General features: G+C 28.2%; 1 protein-coding gene across 3 annotated transcripts in view; it reads right to left on the bottom strand.

The window, feature by feature from the left end:
- The window catches only part of LOC107447991 (CD151 antigen), a 175,429-nt gene that overhangs the window by 94,807 nt on the left and 64,695 nt on the right, over window positions 1-15,927 (bottom strand). The window contains exon 1 of one of the 3 annotated variants that reach the window (XM_043051764.1): window positions 8,105-8,175. The exons of the other annotated variants lie outside the window; for them this stretch is intronic. The gene's annotated coding sequence lies outside the window, so the exon portion shown is untranslated. Of the gene's footprint in view, window positions 1-8,104; window positions 8,176-15,927 lie in introns of those variants that run through there. 3 annotated transcript variants of the gene reach the window in all.

Below are 15,927 nucleotides of genomic sequence, written 5' to 3'. Positions count from 1 at the left end.
TCATTTAAAACGCTTTTCTAATAAACCTTTCATTTGATAACAGCTCTTCATTTGATAAATGCAATGCTTAATGACACATTGGCTGGCAGAAGCTTTATCAGGAGCCAGACACAAAAAGTCCTTACGTTTACTATGCGCACAGAATTACAAACTATGTCCGACAAAGAAATAAAGAAAGAAATAATCACTAGTGTTCGTCGAAATTGTTAAACTCAAATTACTTAGAAAAAGTTATAAATTTTTCGCTAAACCATTACTCATAGAATGCATAATTAAATTTATGTACGCAGTAAAATTAATTTATATACGTAAGTAAAATATTATAATGAGTTATTAAAGTGCACACAGAAAGTTATTCGCGCTCAAAATAAACATTAACAGTTCATGAAAAACATTTATATCAAAAGTGTTACAGCTCAGAAAGTGGAAACGGTTAAACTCAAACTAACACTTAATGTAACGAAATCGAACTGCATAGTCCGACCCAAATATAAATAGGAAAGAAAAAAGAGAAATGCCCCTATTTACTCTAGAAAAAAACAGAATCCCCCCCCCGCCCGAAAAATCAATTATTTAAAGATAAAATGGGCTTTTTAAGTGCTGGGTTCATTTAAACTATATAAGGAGGAAAAAACAAGGACCTTAAAATCCAATGAAAGAAATAAAAAAAAAAACAATCATTAACCGATTTGTCTAAATTAAGTTTAAATTCATTATAGATTATACTTTATAGATTACATTCAACAAAGAATTAAACAATTAAATAAATAATGTAGCAATTAAAATGGTCAAGTGGGTGTGCATATTGCCTGGTGGTCGTAACTATATATTTACATAAAAACACTGATGAAATAAGTAGAATTATTCTATTTATAAGAAGTTGAAATTTATTTACAATACCCGGTAGCTAAAACCGGGGTAATACCGGGTAATTAAGATTCGAAGGCGTGTTGGAGCTAAACTATTCGACCTAGAAACTGTCAGATTTAATCAAGAAACTTAGTTATGCACAACATATCATTTCTAAAAAGTCACTAAAGTACTAGTTTTTTAAGTGAAAAGTAGCAGACATTTCCATTTTATAGGACAATTTAAGAAATTTATACACGTAATTTACGTGGCATATAGTCAAGGCCGTACTCCAGGAAGGGAGAGAGAGAGAGACAATTGTCCTGTGATCAGGGACTGCTGAAAGCTGGACCACAATTCCTTATAAAAAAGACAGTGCTTATTAATCAGTGTTTGTTTCTAAGAAAATTGTAAAAAAAAATTTTTATACCTATATATTCTACAAAACAGGAAAATAAGGTCTTTGGTGCTCTGCAGAAAGAGCCCGCAATAAATTTTGCCCTGGTGCTCGCTGAACCTTTGTTTAGCCTTGGATGTCTTCATCCTCTACAGCACTATAAATTTCATGGGTCCAAGTGGGTACCCCAGTCCGGGTACCCTATGGACAGACACACACCCATGGGGTACCCGGACTTACTCCGAGAGCTGAGGTTATCGAGACGAAGCAGAACTGTGCTGCTATTGGAAGAAATCCTTATTGTTTGTCAGGTTATGAATCTTCAGTAAACTTATAATTAGGTGCACTAAAAATAATTTTTGTATCAGTAATTGCCAATAAATAAGAATAGGTTAAAAACAAGAAAACATTTGAGAGATTATTTAGTAAAACTTATCTACACTTATGTCGTGAATAAAGCAGCAATAGCACGCCAATATGGTAAGCTCCTTCTTGACTTCTTAAGTGTAATTCAGAGTTTGTCAACTAGAAAACTGAACTAATTTCCACACACAAACTGGGTGTACCCGGTGTTATCAGATTCTCTCCTATATACTAAAGATTAAAAGTGACATTTTTGGTATTTTCTTGCGAGATAACAAAAGCATCAATTTTCTCAAATTTAACCTACACTATCCAAAATGAATTACTAGAAAAATATGCAGTAGTGGAGAAAATTACAAATACTCCTTAAATGTCATTGAACTTCGAAAAAACGACAAACCACATTCTAGAAAATTTTCAATTTTATAAAAAAAATTCACGATTACGGAAGTTCTAAAATTCAATTAGCAATCTGTCAAACGAACTAGCATGAAACATGCGTTCTAATCACAAAATGCCAGAAAAAACATATAAAAAATAATAAATCAATTTTATAAACACGTGTTCTTGTATAACTTATTTTAAAAGTAAATTTAAAATAATGGGTTAAAAAGAGAATGTTTCATTCCCAGTTTAGGTTTTTGCAAACAATCCATCAGTACAGGCGTCACTTCGGGCAACGAATAGTTTGAAATATCAATCACGATCATGTCACACAGAGCACAAAACTTATGAAATCACTTCATGCAGTAAAACAGCAGAGTATTTTTTTATTTCTTACATCTATGCAAACAACTTAAAAGATAATTTTATTTAAAAATGGTAGGGGTTGTCATGAATGATTAAAATATTATGATGAACAATGTTTCCTAATTTCTTTTTTCAAACAATGCTTTGATACTGTTAAGGAAAGACATGTTGAAAGTGAAACCTGCGGGTCATAGTTAGCCCGCCAGCTACGCAAAACTGCACATACATTTTTTTTTTAAGTTTAATAAGCTATTTTTCTAATTAATTTGGAATATACACTTTTCTTAGTGCTATATAAGTTAGTAAAAATCATGCATTTTGAAATTTAAAATGAATATTTTGAGGTGAAACAGAATTTGCGATGAAAAGGAGTCCTCTTAAGTGGATGCTATATCGTAGGAGACACATATGGTAAATTCTGTTTCACCTCCATTGGTAATTTCAAAATTAAAGTTTAGTGAAAAATGAGTACAGATGAATCTAGAGTAAACCTAGAGGTTTCAAATACTGAAAAAAATGTATTCAAAATATAAAAATGTGAACAAATTATTGCAAGGTAACTTCTCTGCAGCATAATTTGTTTGGATTTTGATGCAATTTTGAATGGTCTGGCTTGTACAACTAGATTTCTTTCAAGGGCCAAACTTACTATCTCTGATCAAACTTCGAACGAAATTGTAAAGTAATAATAGTTGCAATAACGAAAAAAATATCTATACTTTTAAAAAATTTAAAAAATTTATTTTTTGTACATTAAAACTTAACTTTGTTTTTACTGACACTTATCAAATTGATTATTGACGAATGAAGGGAATAGTGGAAGAACCAGGTAAGTGACATATTCAGAGTGGCTATAACTAGATTAAGAAAAAAATTGGCATCTGAACTGTATTATAGATTTATTAAAAGGTTGGGCTGATAATTCTCTACCTTATTTAATTTACTACAGCCTAAATTGAAATAAAAATCACGCAAGCATACTCAAAACTAATGTGAATTAATTATGTTAAAATTAAAGGGGAAGCAAATACAATTCTGTTACATTAACATACTTATACTGATATGATAACTTATGCAATTTTCTATGCTTAATTACTTCTGAAAATGTCAATTATCTACTTCGACTAAACTCTTCAAATAAAAAAATTTTATTCAGTTTCAATTAAAATTTTTCAGAAATTCAGGAAAAAATATTTATTTCAAATTTTTGTGCTGTATTTTTCTATTCTACTTTATGCCAAATCCATACAATTTACACTTTTAAAAATATTTCAGCTTTCTGTATATTTTCAATTGTAATATTTAAATTAATCTTGAATCAAATCTTGATTCAAATATTTAATAGTATTGCTAAAGTATGTGTGTATGAATAAATATGTATCAATAAAAGAGACAACGAAGAAGAAAGGAGAGAATTTCAAGGAGAAATTAAAAATTAAGATTTATTAAGTTTTATTAACTTCGAATAAGCTGCAAGTGCATAGAACCCATAATATAAAAAACTATAGAGAAAAAAAGGAAATAAATAAAAAAAAGGAAAAAAATGATCTTAAAGCAACAAAAATTAAATTATAAAAATTCCTTTTTTTAAAAATTAAAAATTTAATTAAAATTAATAAGTATAACGGAAAGATTTTATCTCGTCATCATCTCACACGTTTACATCCTTAAGAATAGTGCTTCCTAATATTGTATCAATATAGCCAAACAAAATATATCAACTCAATAATGTGAGGAGCACCAAAACCTATCCGTTAGCAAAATTTTATCAAGTAAAAATCCTAGAAATTCAAGAAAAATAGAAAATAAAACTCAAATTGGAACATATGGAATGAGAAGGGAGAACGGATGTTACAAAACTTACTTACGAACGGTACTTACAAAAAATTTGCAAAAATCATATAAAAATATTAATGTCACTAAGTTTGCTAGATTTCAAAAATGAAATTAAAGCTCAAATAGAGGATAGTGGATCAGATTCTTAGGCTTCATTAAAGTAATAATAATATATAAAGTAATGATAATATATTATACTGGATAATTCAAAGTATATAATTAATAAGAGATCAAACTTCAATTCGATTATTTTTAAAGAAATTGATGGTTTGCTATAAAATTTTTAGCCACGGATTTGCCCGAATTAGATTTGCTCATGGAAAAATATTAATCTAGATAACTAAACATTTTCTAGATATATTCTTTTATTAATTTTAATGCTCAATTAACTCAATGATTTTTTATATAATTACATCTGTTGGATATCCGTTACTTTTAAACAAATTTTGGAAAAGTATGTAGATTTGGTTTTGGGAAAAATAAGTATTGCTACAAATTCTCTTAATTCTATTTATTTGATTAAAGATGGTATTTAAATAAATAATTTTAGAAACATTAGAATTCCATGTAATTAATTTATTTATATTAAACCTAAAAGCATTCTTTTTATCGTATATACCAACAATGTATCGTATATTCGTATGTATCGTAATGTATCAACCAACGATGTATCAATTTATCGTATATGTCAACAATTCAGATATTTTCCTCTTTTTTAATATTTAAATTCAAATCCTTGTCACGATTATGAAGCAATATTTATTCCTCAGGTTAAATATTGTTTAAATAAATTAGTCAATTTTGATAAATAAATCGTCAATAAATCTAAAAACAAATTTAATGGTGAGAGTATAATTTCCTTCAAAATAGTGTAAAAATAAGTTAGCCAGAAGTAACATTAAATTAAATTCCTGTGGTTTTCCATCTATTTAAACTAAAAAAATAATTTCCATTATAAAGATAATTATTAAAAAAGACTAATTTAATTGGAATTTCCCAGTAATCAAATTCGCAGTTAAAAATACTTTTATAATCATAATACCTCAAAAGACCATTTTCTAGCTTAGAAAGTGGAATTCTATTCAAAAGATCTTGGAAATTGAAGGTCGCAATAGATTTAATTTTGTTGTGTTTAATAAAATCTAAAATATGTTTATTATTGGTAATAATCTATGAAAAACCTTCTTTAATAATATTACTAATAATTTTATTTAAGTGGTTAGAGAAAATGACAAAGATTTAGTTAAGTAAATATTAGACCAACGAGTGTTCTAAATTTGATATATATTTTATGGAATTTTGGACTCATAATTAAATATGAAAATTGAACATTATTAATTTTAATTTTTAACCTCTTATAGATAGCTAAAAAAAATTTATGATAAATATCGTTAATTAAATTGCTAAGCATGAAATTTTACGATTTATTAATTTCGTATTTAAAAAGTTCGACAGAAGTTTGTATAGATCTTGTTAGCTTTGTCTATGGGGTTACTACGAAATTATTTTGAACTAGCTGAATTGTTACTGAATATATATACGAAATAAATTTTTAAGAAAGTTACTCTTTTCGATTTCCCCGGGACTGTTGGCCAATATACAGTTCATGGCATGTGGACCAAATCAATAACAGTTTCATTTTTAGAAAAAAATTCTTGCAATCAAGAACTTATGACTTGATAAATTTATACTATATTTTAAGTCACAAACCATGTTTGTACGTTGGTAAAGAACAGTAAATTGTATAAATAGTAGAAGGGTAAAACCGCGTACCTAGATTTTGTCGAAATTAGTTTTTTTTCCCTAGAGGACTGACTCTGAATTACACTTTAATAGTCAAGAATGACCTACTATATTGGCATGTGGTTGTTTATTAATTAACGGTGTCTGTGTAGGTAAGTTTGTTTTAGAATGTCAATTCTTTAGTGTCCTCTCGTTTTTAAGTTATCCTTATTTTAGATTTAGCCCAGTAAGTGGAACTATTCTGTTTCGTCTAGATAACATCTGCTTGCGAGGTATAACCGGGTACTACTCCGATCCGATGCCCCCCCCTCCTTGATACGTGCCAATGCTGGGCCCACGAAAGCTGCAGTGCAGTGGAGGAAGAAGCTAACTACATCCGAGGCTAAACAAAGCTGTTACAAGTTTTAGTTTTAAAAAAATTATAGCGGGCCTCATCTTCTCAGAATAAAAATTCTTATTCTCTTATTTTTTGGAATTTTTTAAGTCCCTTTATACAAAATTGTAGTTATTATATCGATAAAGAAATATTTTGCATTTTCTTCAGAAAAAGCTTTAATAAACAGAATATTTTTTGTAAAGAATTTTGATTGAGTACATAACCATCCCGGATCTCAGGACAATTATTCCTATGTTTACCCTCCCCTTGAGTACGGCCTTGACTACATCACATGTAAATTATATGTAAATTATTCCCACAGAGACGAAACGTATACCCGGTTTTCCCTTCTGGTGTGGTAAATTAATTAAATAAATTCAATCAATCAATTAACTATTCTTTTTTTTAAATGCAAATGCTACTATCACAATTATATCTGCTAAATTCCAAGAACAAAAAAAAGTATGAATATGTAACAAAGACCTTGCGTGAACTTTGAATTCGTAAGACCTTTCACCGAGTTGGTAATCAAATATTTATTTTAAAAAATATATTCTCTGTTTGTTTTAGTACATTACACCATGACAATTGAAGTTATAGTCAAAGTTATAGTCGAAGTATATTCTAATGTTATAGTCAAAGAAAGATCTAAGTGGTATTTTAATGAATGCTTGAGTACAATAGAACCCCAATTATCTGACACCTGAATGTATGATACTTCAGTTTTCCAAAATTATGTACACCACACGTTTCAATTTCATGGATCAAGTGGTAACTCAATACGTTAAAATAATACATTGAAAAGATTTTATCCTCAAGATGTTATTAGAAAATAAATCTAGTATTATCAAATTTTTGAAGTCAGATGAAAAAAAAAAATTTTTCAAAATTTACCAGGATTCTAAAACAGTTTAGAAAAATTAATCTATCGTTATTTGTGATTGAAAAAATATTCAAGTGTTTTTTAACTTTATTGTAATCTCTACTTTTTTTTAGTAATTTTACTCATAGTCTAATGTTTATACACTTAAAAAACGACTTGAAATGATTCCCAAATTATTCGAAAAATCGATTTTCCAATATACTCCGTGGTATTGAAAAATTAGGTTGAACTTTATCAATTTCCGAAAATATAACAACGACAAGCAATAGTTTACGAGAAGCATTTGCCTATTGAAAAATCGCTTTAATTAATGACCAGGGAGAAAAAAATGTATTCCGTGCATGCAGTTGAACAAAACATATTTTAATCCAAAACTTCGCTCTTTTATAAAATGTTCCTAGATATCTTTTTTAAGACATATTTGCCAGTTTTCACGGTTTTTGGTAAAATTTTACATAGTGCGCACGATAAAGCTAAACAATTCAAGTATTTTGCAACTCCTATCATTTCAACAGCTTCCGACATCACCGTGACATTTTTTTCTGGTTTTCTATATTTATTCCTATTCTTAATGCCCTGGTGAATAAAACAATTTTAAACTAAATCATAGTCCCAAAATTAAATATTAAAATACAAAATGCACAACAACTAGAATTTTTTTCGTAAAAATCGTCAAATTTTGCTGCGAAAAATTTCGTAAAAAAACGTGCTAGGATCTTCATTTTTGATAACATTCACAAAGAAGTTACTTAAAAATTCGTTTCTTTTCAATAATTGATCATAACTCTGAAAACCTTAGACCGTAAAAGGTATATAGATTTTAATTATATTCATAACTTTTGCATACAAAGTTGCAATTTCTAATTTAAATTCGAGTAATAAAAATATTTATCAGATTTGCGCTTACCTTTCTTTCAGCTTTCCACCGCTAGTCGATTTCAATCCGCGGATGAAGTCCCTTGCAGCCGGGTCCTAGGACGCAGAGAGAAAGTCGGAGGTGAGGGCTAGTTGCTATGGTAACGAAGCAAAAGAGCATGAGGACCACACCCCCACCTCCAGAAGCGCCCGGCAAATGATTCTTCAGAAAAAGGCGCACGAAATCATGCTCTATGTGTTCCGATAATGCGGAATTAAAAATCCCTTTTCAGCAATTTTATTTCTTTAGATTTAGTTTTTTTCTTCTTCTTTTTTTAATCTTTATTTCGATTTTAAAGAGGGGTGATTTATTTTTCTCCTTAGCTTTATGAATTGCTATATTTCTACTGTATAAAGTGAAGAAAAATATCAATTTAAAATGCATAGCTATGCTATAAAGAGTAATTTTAAAGAAAGAATTTTCGAAATTTATTATCAATTTAAAAATGTCTTAGACGTTATAATTAAATATAAAGCTAACTAATTATCATGTAAAAAGTGTCTGATAAGACTTCTAAAAAAGTTCGTTTAAGATTTATAAGTTTTTATAAAATGTCGTAATAAAATAAAAAATATATTGTTTACCCTTTGCCACAAATGGGACACCAGTGTCTCTTTTATATATTTTTTCTGGCCTTCTATTTAAAAACAAAAATACATTTTGGTATTAAAATATATTTTGGTACACAAATATATTTGGTAACAAAAATATTTTTTTAATTATAAAAAAAACAGTTAAATACTAAAAAGAATCTGTTAAATTATGGGAATTATATTTGCACGAAAATATAAAATCCAAAAAATAGCAGCTAGAATTTTTTCATTCATATTAAAAAATTTATAAATAACTGATTTTGTAAATTAAATAAATTTCAATGATGAATAACTGTTTCTCTTAGATCTAAGTAACTGCAAATTTGAAAAATTATGGTTTGGAAGTGAACCGCGTTTGGAAGATTTTAACTTTAATGCAGGAAAAGATACCAGTGTTTCACGATGTATTTTATGTTGTTTTTCCCTTTTTTTTTTATCTAAATTAATACAAAATAATGAAAAATAAGTCTAATAAAAATTTTAAAGCAAAAGGTTAAGTTAAAAGCAACAAAAAAAATGCTAAATGATTTGAAAAGGTCTTAGAAATTATTAAAAATATAATTTATAGTATCAATTAAAAGCTGTTACTAAGTTACAACCGAGATTTTTAAAATAGTGAGCTTAAAAATCCATGTTTTAGAATCTAAAGTAAATTATTAAAATTGTGTTTTCTTGCTAATTTAAGAGTACTTAAAGTGCAGTCTCGACACGGAAGTATAAGTTAAAAGTTAACTTTTAATACATTCTATTTTATTTATGAAACCGTTTTAATAAACAATAAACTTCATGGACTACTTACATTTAAATTCAAAACGGTTTAAAATTGAATCTAAACCAATCGAAGGAAAAACAAAGCCAATATAATAAATAAAACGATAAATATCAATTCCTCTTTTTTGGAGACAAATAATTTTGCATCATTAAATCAGAAAAAATAATTAAGTGTATTAGCCGTATTAAAAAAATATTTAAAAATATTTAACTATAAATTTGATTTATTTCTTTTAGATCGACAAAATCACGCCTAATAATGTTAAACTGAATAAATTGATTTTAAGTTAAAAAGGAATTAAATGGAATATACAGTTTAATGGGACTGGAGCAGAATTGAGTCACAGTGTACCGTATTCAAGGAACCAAAAATTTAAATACGTAATCAAGACAGCACAATTAAACGGTTCTAAAAATTGTGACTGACACAAAAATAAGAAACGAAGAACTAGGAAAAAAAAAGGAAAAGAGCTCTCTGATTAGAGCACTTCGGGGTCGTAGATTCTGTAATTAACTAAACAATGTAAGCCCTCCATTAAAAGTCATAAGTTTGAATAAGAGGTGATATCGCAACTAAGTTTTAGTTCATAAGGAGTAACACTGGAATTTTCAAAAATTTATAATTCTATTTTCATGCAAAGTGTTCCGGATAACCGCCATTCCGGATAATCATATTAGAAGAAGAATTTCCAAAAAGTATCATAATTAATTATTGCTTTTAAAATTAATCCATCTAAACGAAAGCTTTTTTATTCTATCAACGAATTTAAATTTACGAAATCTGCTTCAGAAAAAAGAAACAGTTTTAATATAAAATATAAATGTAGAATAAAAAGAAATTTAATAAAATACGAAATTTCTCATCAAAATAATTTTCAGTTACTGACAAAATGGCATTTATATTTAAATTCTCAACAAAATACTTTTCAAGTAAGTTGCATTTAAATTTAAACAATTTAAACAAATATTTCAATCAGAATATTTTCTTTTAAATAACGTTTGAAATGAAATTGATTTTACTTTATTTTAAACAATTAATTGGGAAATTTAAAGTCAACAATTTATCGTCAGAGAGCTTTTAAATTTACGAAAATGGACAAAGCTATTTACGAAATTATTTGTTCCGTTTTTCAAACTTCTTTTAAGAGTATTTTTTTCATCTTTTTTTAACGAAGAAACTAATGAATTCAAATAAATTTGAAATGTGATATCGTTCATATGCATAAAGAGCATAGTACATTTCACTAAACTAGTCCTTTTTTTAAAAAAAAATATTTTAAAGTCAACAGTTGTTTTTACAAGATTGCCACGAGTACTATAAATTTATAATAGTGGTTGTAAATTTACGTTGTAGGATTTTAGATTTGCAAAATTCCATTTATCATTTAAAATTCTGAACACAAAAAGTTTTTCTATCAGCGAGCTCTAAATAATATTTTTAGGTGTTATTTAGGTATAAATATAAATCAATTTTAAAAATAAATTCCAGGAAAATTCACATTAAATCTCTCAAATTAATAATTTAATTATTAAATCAAAAAGTTTAACATTATCAAAATCTGCCGAGTCGCGTTTAAGGTCTATCACAGTTAATGCTGCATTTAAAATACTGTCTGATAGAAGCAAAGGTAGTAAAAAGAGGTCGAATAATTTCATCCTTTTTCAGTTGACTCACAAACTTTTCATGATATTTTAAATCTAGTTTGATAACAAAAATGTTTTTCCTTTTGTAATTATTCGTCATATTGTGATAAGATTTCAGTTTTTTTTCTCCCTTCAATACTGATTTGCAATCTCTAATGTGAATATTTTGTTATTTCGTTTTGTATAGATTCTGAAAACGCATCTTGAATACATTAAGGGTAATGATTGTAAAACACTGTTCGTGAAAAGCGGATTTTATTGTACACAAATGCTGATTATAAAACAACACACCAGGTTTTTGGAACCTTATTATGGGATAACTAATGAACCAAACTGTACCAAATATCAGATATTTCTTCTACTCCATAAAAATAAAAACTGCTAAACAAAATTTAAAATTGTAAGCAAAATTTTAATATAAATTTGCCAGATAGCTTCAAACTAATTTAATGAATCCATGGGGTAAGAATTATTCACAAAATTAAGGAATATTTCACATTAAAGCTGAATTCATCCGCTGGAAAAAAATTCCTCTTCCATTTTAATTTTTTCTTGAAGTTTATTAAGTTCGACTAAGTTACGATTGTGTCGTTAAGTTTAGCCACTAAACTTGGTTGTATTTGTTTGTTTTTGTAACAAGAGGTTTCGAACAACTTATTTTATTTTATAATCACCTTACTATGCATAGGCGGGAGAGAGGGTTGAAACCGTGTAGTGGGTTAAAACCAGATACCTCGATTTTTTCACAAATTATTTTTGTCTTCTACCGGACAATTTATGAACTACAACTTACTAGTCAAGAAAGACCTACCATATTGGCGTGTTGTTGTTGATTTATTCATGGTGTCTGCATAGATAAGTTTGTTTTATTGTATCAACTCTCGAATATTCTCTTTTTTTTTTAACCTAAACTCTTTGTTGGTCACTAGAAAAAATATTTTTTGTCTAGCTTATTATGTCTTTACTTAAAATTCATACCCTAATAAACAATTAGGATTCAGCCCGATAAGTAACACTGTTCTGTTAGGTTTCGATAATATTTGCTCGCGGGGTAGAACCGGGTAATAGTAGTCGGTCCATAAAACTGGGAAGATTGACCTTTTCTAGAAAAAAATCATTTATAAAAAATTTAGTACTGCTATGACTTCAAAAGAATGATAAATTATATAAAAATAACCAATGAATATCTAAATTACGGCTCTTCGAATCTTAGCTACTCGGTATTGCCCCCCCCCTATACGTATTGATTCAATTTAGAGTACACAAGAGTTTGATAAAAAAAGTTTCCAGAGTTTGAAAAAAAAATGGATATTCATTTCCTTAAAGGGTTGAAATTACACGAAGTAATTTAATTTCTGAAAAAATATTATCAACATATCCATCGCTGAAAAAGGTTCCAAACACCAATCGAAGCAAAATTATATCACGCTCTTCGATTGTTCTAAAAGAAAATTACAATATTGCTCAGTAATTTTGAAAAATGTACAAAAAATCCTATTAAATCTATTTAAATCCCATAGCTTCCTAAATAGTAATTTCACAAAATATGAACCTATTACCATTCGCGTTCGCAATTTATTCGTGACAAAATGCCAAAACCATTGTTTTCATCCAATGAATGAAAATAATGAGAAAAATTTAAGATTCATGCATCTTGACGATAGAATCGCACAGGATAAGTTCATACAGATGGCAATCGTAGATAAGATTTTGCACCCTTTTCTTTGAAACAAGGGGAAATAAGGTAGGGCGGGGGTTCCTCCATTTTGTAGGCCAACCACACCCAAAAAGCATTAGAATTAAATTTTGAATGCGGTAAAATACTTGGGTCCTTCGTGATTTACCTTCGGAATTTTTTTTTTCTTTTTTTTTTTTTTTTATATTTTACTATTTTTGCACATATCTGGAAGACGGAGATAGGGGCTAAAAATAGGCGATCGAACTCCTTTGACATTTTGGAAGAGCGAGCGCAAGTTAGATTGAATCCTTAAGGAATTTTTACGTTTCTTGCGATCGATGACATATCTTCATCATAGCTCTTTTTTTTTTCTTATGATTTGTAGCATCGTAAGAATAGTCATCAAAATAACTGCCAAAATATCTCTCTAACCTAGTTTGAAAAATGACATTCTGTCACCCAAGTTGTGAGGTATCTGATTGGATATTTACTGAGGGATGTTAAAGTGATTTAGGAAAAAGGGCATTTGCAAGTTTGCACAAGAAGTTCTAACTAAATTGAATAATACTAGTTTGTTTTAAAGTAGATTATTAGTTAATATTTAAAATTAAGTAAAATCCGTATATCATAAATAATTTGCGTAGATTCCGCAACTTACAGAATCAATTTTCTACACAGAGAACCCACCAGAGATTCATCGGATTGAATTGAATGAAGAGTTTAATTTGCACCAGAGCCAGAAACGGCTATACTGTTCCAAGCTTAAGCAATAGTGCGTAATCAAGTGAATGAAACACAGGAGAATTATAACCAAGTTTGCTCTTAGAAAAGGAAGATCAATAAAGAAAATTTTAATGGCACAAGTCGAAATTCCTCAAAAAATCAAACAAACGATATTACACACTTTTATAAAACTGGTGAAACGATGCTATAAACTGAGTCTGATGCAGAAGCAACTAAAAAAAATTTAACATCTCTGAGTGATCTCGTGGAACTGGAATCGATAGTTAACTAAAGAACTTAAACATCATAAGGATTTTTTAAATTATGTGAAGAAGGTAAGCAAAGTCATTTTAGTATCCCTGATTGGTTAGAAGACCAAAATAAAAGGAAATATCAAGAAGTGCTGAGACATCAATAATACAATTCCTATGTAGGTAATTTCCTAGTTTACTACTTTAGAGACAATTCCTAATTTATGTTTCCAATTTACATTTTAATATGCGGCTGGGAGCCACGTGGTTTCCGGTTTTCACTTTTTGTATATTCCTATCTTTTATAACCTTTTAAGGTTGTGATTATATTTCCTTTACGTGACGGAATTAAAACAAAAATATATTTAAAAATATTTATATTTAGGTGAATTTTTAAAATTAAATTGTATTAGGTTGATGAAAACGTCTCTCCGGATTGCTGTTATGTTAAAAAAATATCTACCATAAATCACGTTAAATTAAAAACGTAATTTTTATCTTAAAATGTTGCTGATACTCTTTTTTTTCTCAAGAAAATATATCTAACATGGTTCAAAAAATAATTTGATAAGGAACTATAAAATGCAAGTTATATTTTCTATACGAATAAATAAATTGTACAACAAAGATATTAGCTCATTAGTATAAACATTGATTAAAATCGTTATTTAAAGTTTGTATTAAACTTTAAATTATAATTTTGAAAACATAAAACTTGCTTATTTTATTTAAATTTCTGCTAAAATTGAAATGATCTTTTAACTTAATCAGGTTGTGAATTTAGATCGGAATAATTTAATATGCTTAGATCAAAATTAGATACATTAGTGTACCAAAAATAATTTTTACCAGTCTATCGCAGATTTGATACTTTTATTTAATCTAAAATTATCTTGTGTTTATACTTTTATTGCATTTTGTTAAAAGACAAATATTTTTAAGCTTTCAACGCACCTTGGAAAAGCAAAATAATCAAACTGACACAAGTAATTTTAATGTAATGAATAAAAATATAAATAAGGCGCAAGTGGCAAAGTGGTTACTCTAAGGTTAAGTAAATTTTTATGATAGATTATTAAACTGCCAACTTATTAAAATGTATACTTAGAGTTCTTGAGATGGATTACGTTTCAATTTCTGTTGTTTTTCTCTTAAAAAAACATTTTAAATTGTACGTATGTTTATGCTTAGTTATAAAAAAAGATAGTGGTCTCTTTGATAGAACAGGTCAAACAAAGTAGCCACTCACTGATCAATTTAAATAGATTTGTCTTTTCTTAAATTAAATATTTTCTTTTTGGCTTATAATACAGAACAAGAAATCTATGAGAAAACTGTCCCTAACTGTACAATGAGATGTCCGTTTAAACACCATAAAATTTAAATGCGTGAATTATTTAAGAATGCTACTTTCTTGAAAAGTAAATGATACTTTTTCAAATATTTTTAACAGAGAACAATAAAAGAATATTTGCAACTTTTGACATTTAGATGGCAGGTTTGATCGATTACTTTCAGATTCCCTCAATCTTTACGCCCAGGATTATGAATCGTGATTTTCTTTTAGGCATTTTAACCCATTCTTTTTAACAAGGTTTGCATTTTTTCCTTCTTTTTATATTACAGATTAAATCGTCAATTATCCCTTTTAAAAGGGAAATATTTTCCTAAAAAGTTTACAATCCAATTTTATCATCGATTACGCTTTTTTGGATGAATTTAAGCAATGCATTTAAATCAAAAAATTAAATTCAAAAAACTACTTTTAGATCAGAACCAGGAGCATAAAACCCTCTCTTCTTTTTCTTTCATGAATAAAATTGCTTTATTTTTTTAAAACCTTCAGCCTAAATTTAAAAAAATTTTACATAAGATTTTTTTCCGCGTTGAAGGCAGTCGAAATACAGTCGAGCGCCGATTATCCGGATCAATCGGGTCTCAACCCGATCCGGATGGGTGGTCAACTTTAAAAAATGGCTGAGAGAATGTTTTTAAATAATTTCCTTTCACACTTTTCCCAGGCTTAGGATTGGCAGCAATAATAATTATTGTAATTATAGCATATTACAAATGGCACGTTTAAAAGTTTCAATTTTATGAAATTTTATTAGAAACCTGTTCTCTTATAAAAACTACTTGTCATCCACCTTGAAA

This window comes from Parasteatoda tepidariorum, chromosome 11, assembly GCF_982258835.1.
Source record: "Parasteatoda tepidariorum strain Cologne lab strain chromosome 11, Ptep-v5.0, whole genome shotgun sequence".
NCBI lineage: Eukaryota > Metazoa > Arthropoda > Arachnida > Araneae > Theridiidae > Parasteatoda > Parasteatoda tepidariorum.
The sequence above is the reverse complement of the archived record's forward strand: the minus strand, read 5'-3'. Positions and strand labels throughout refer to the sequence as shown.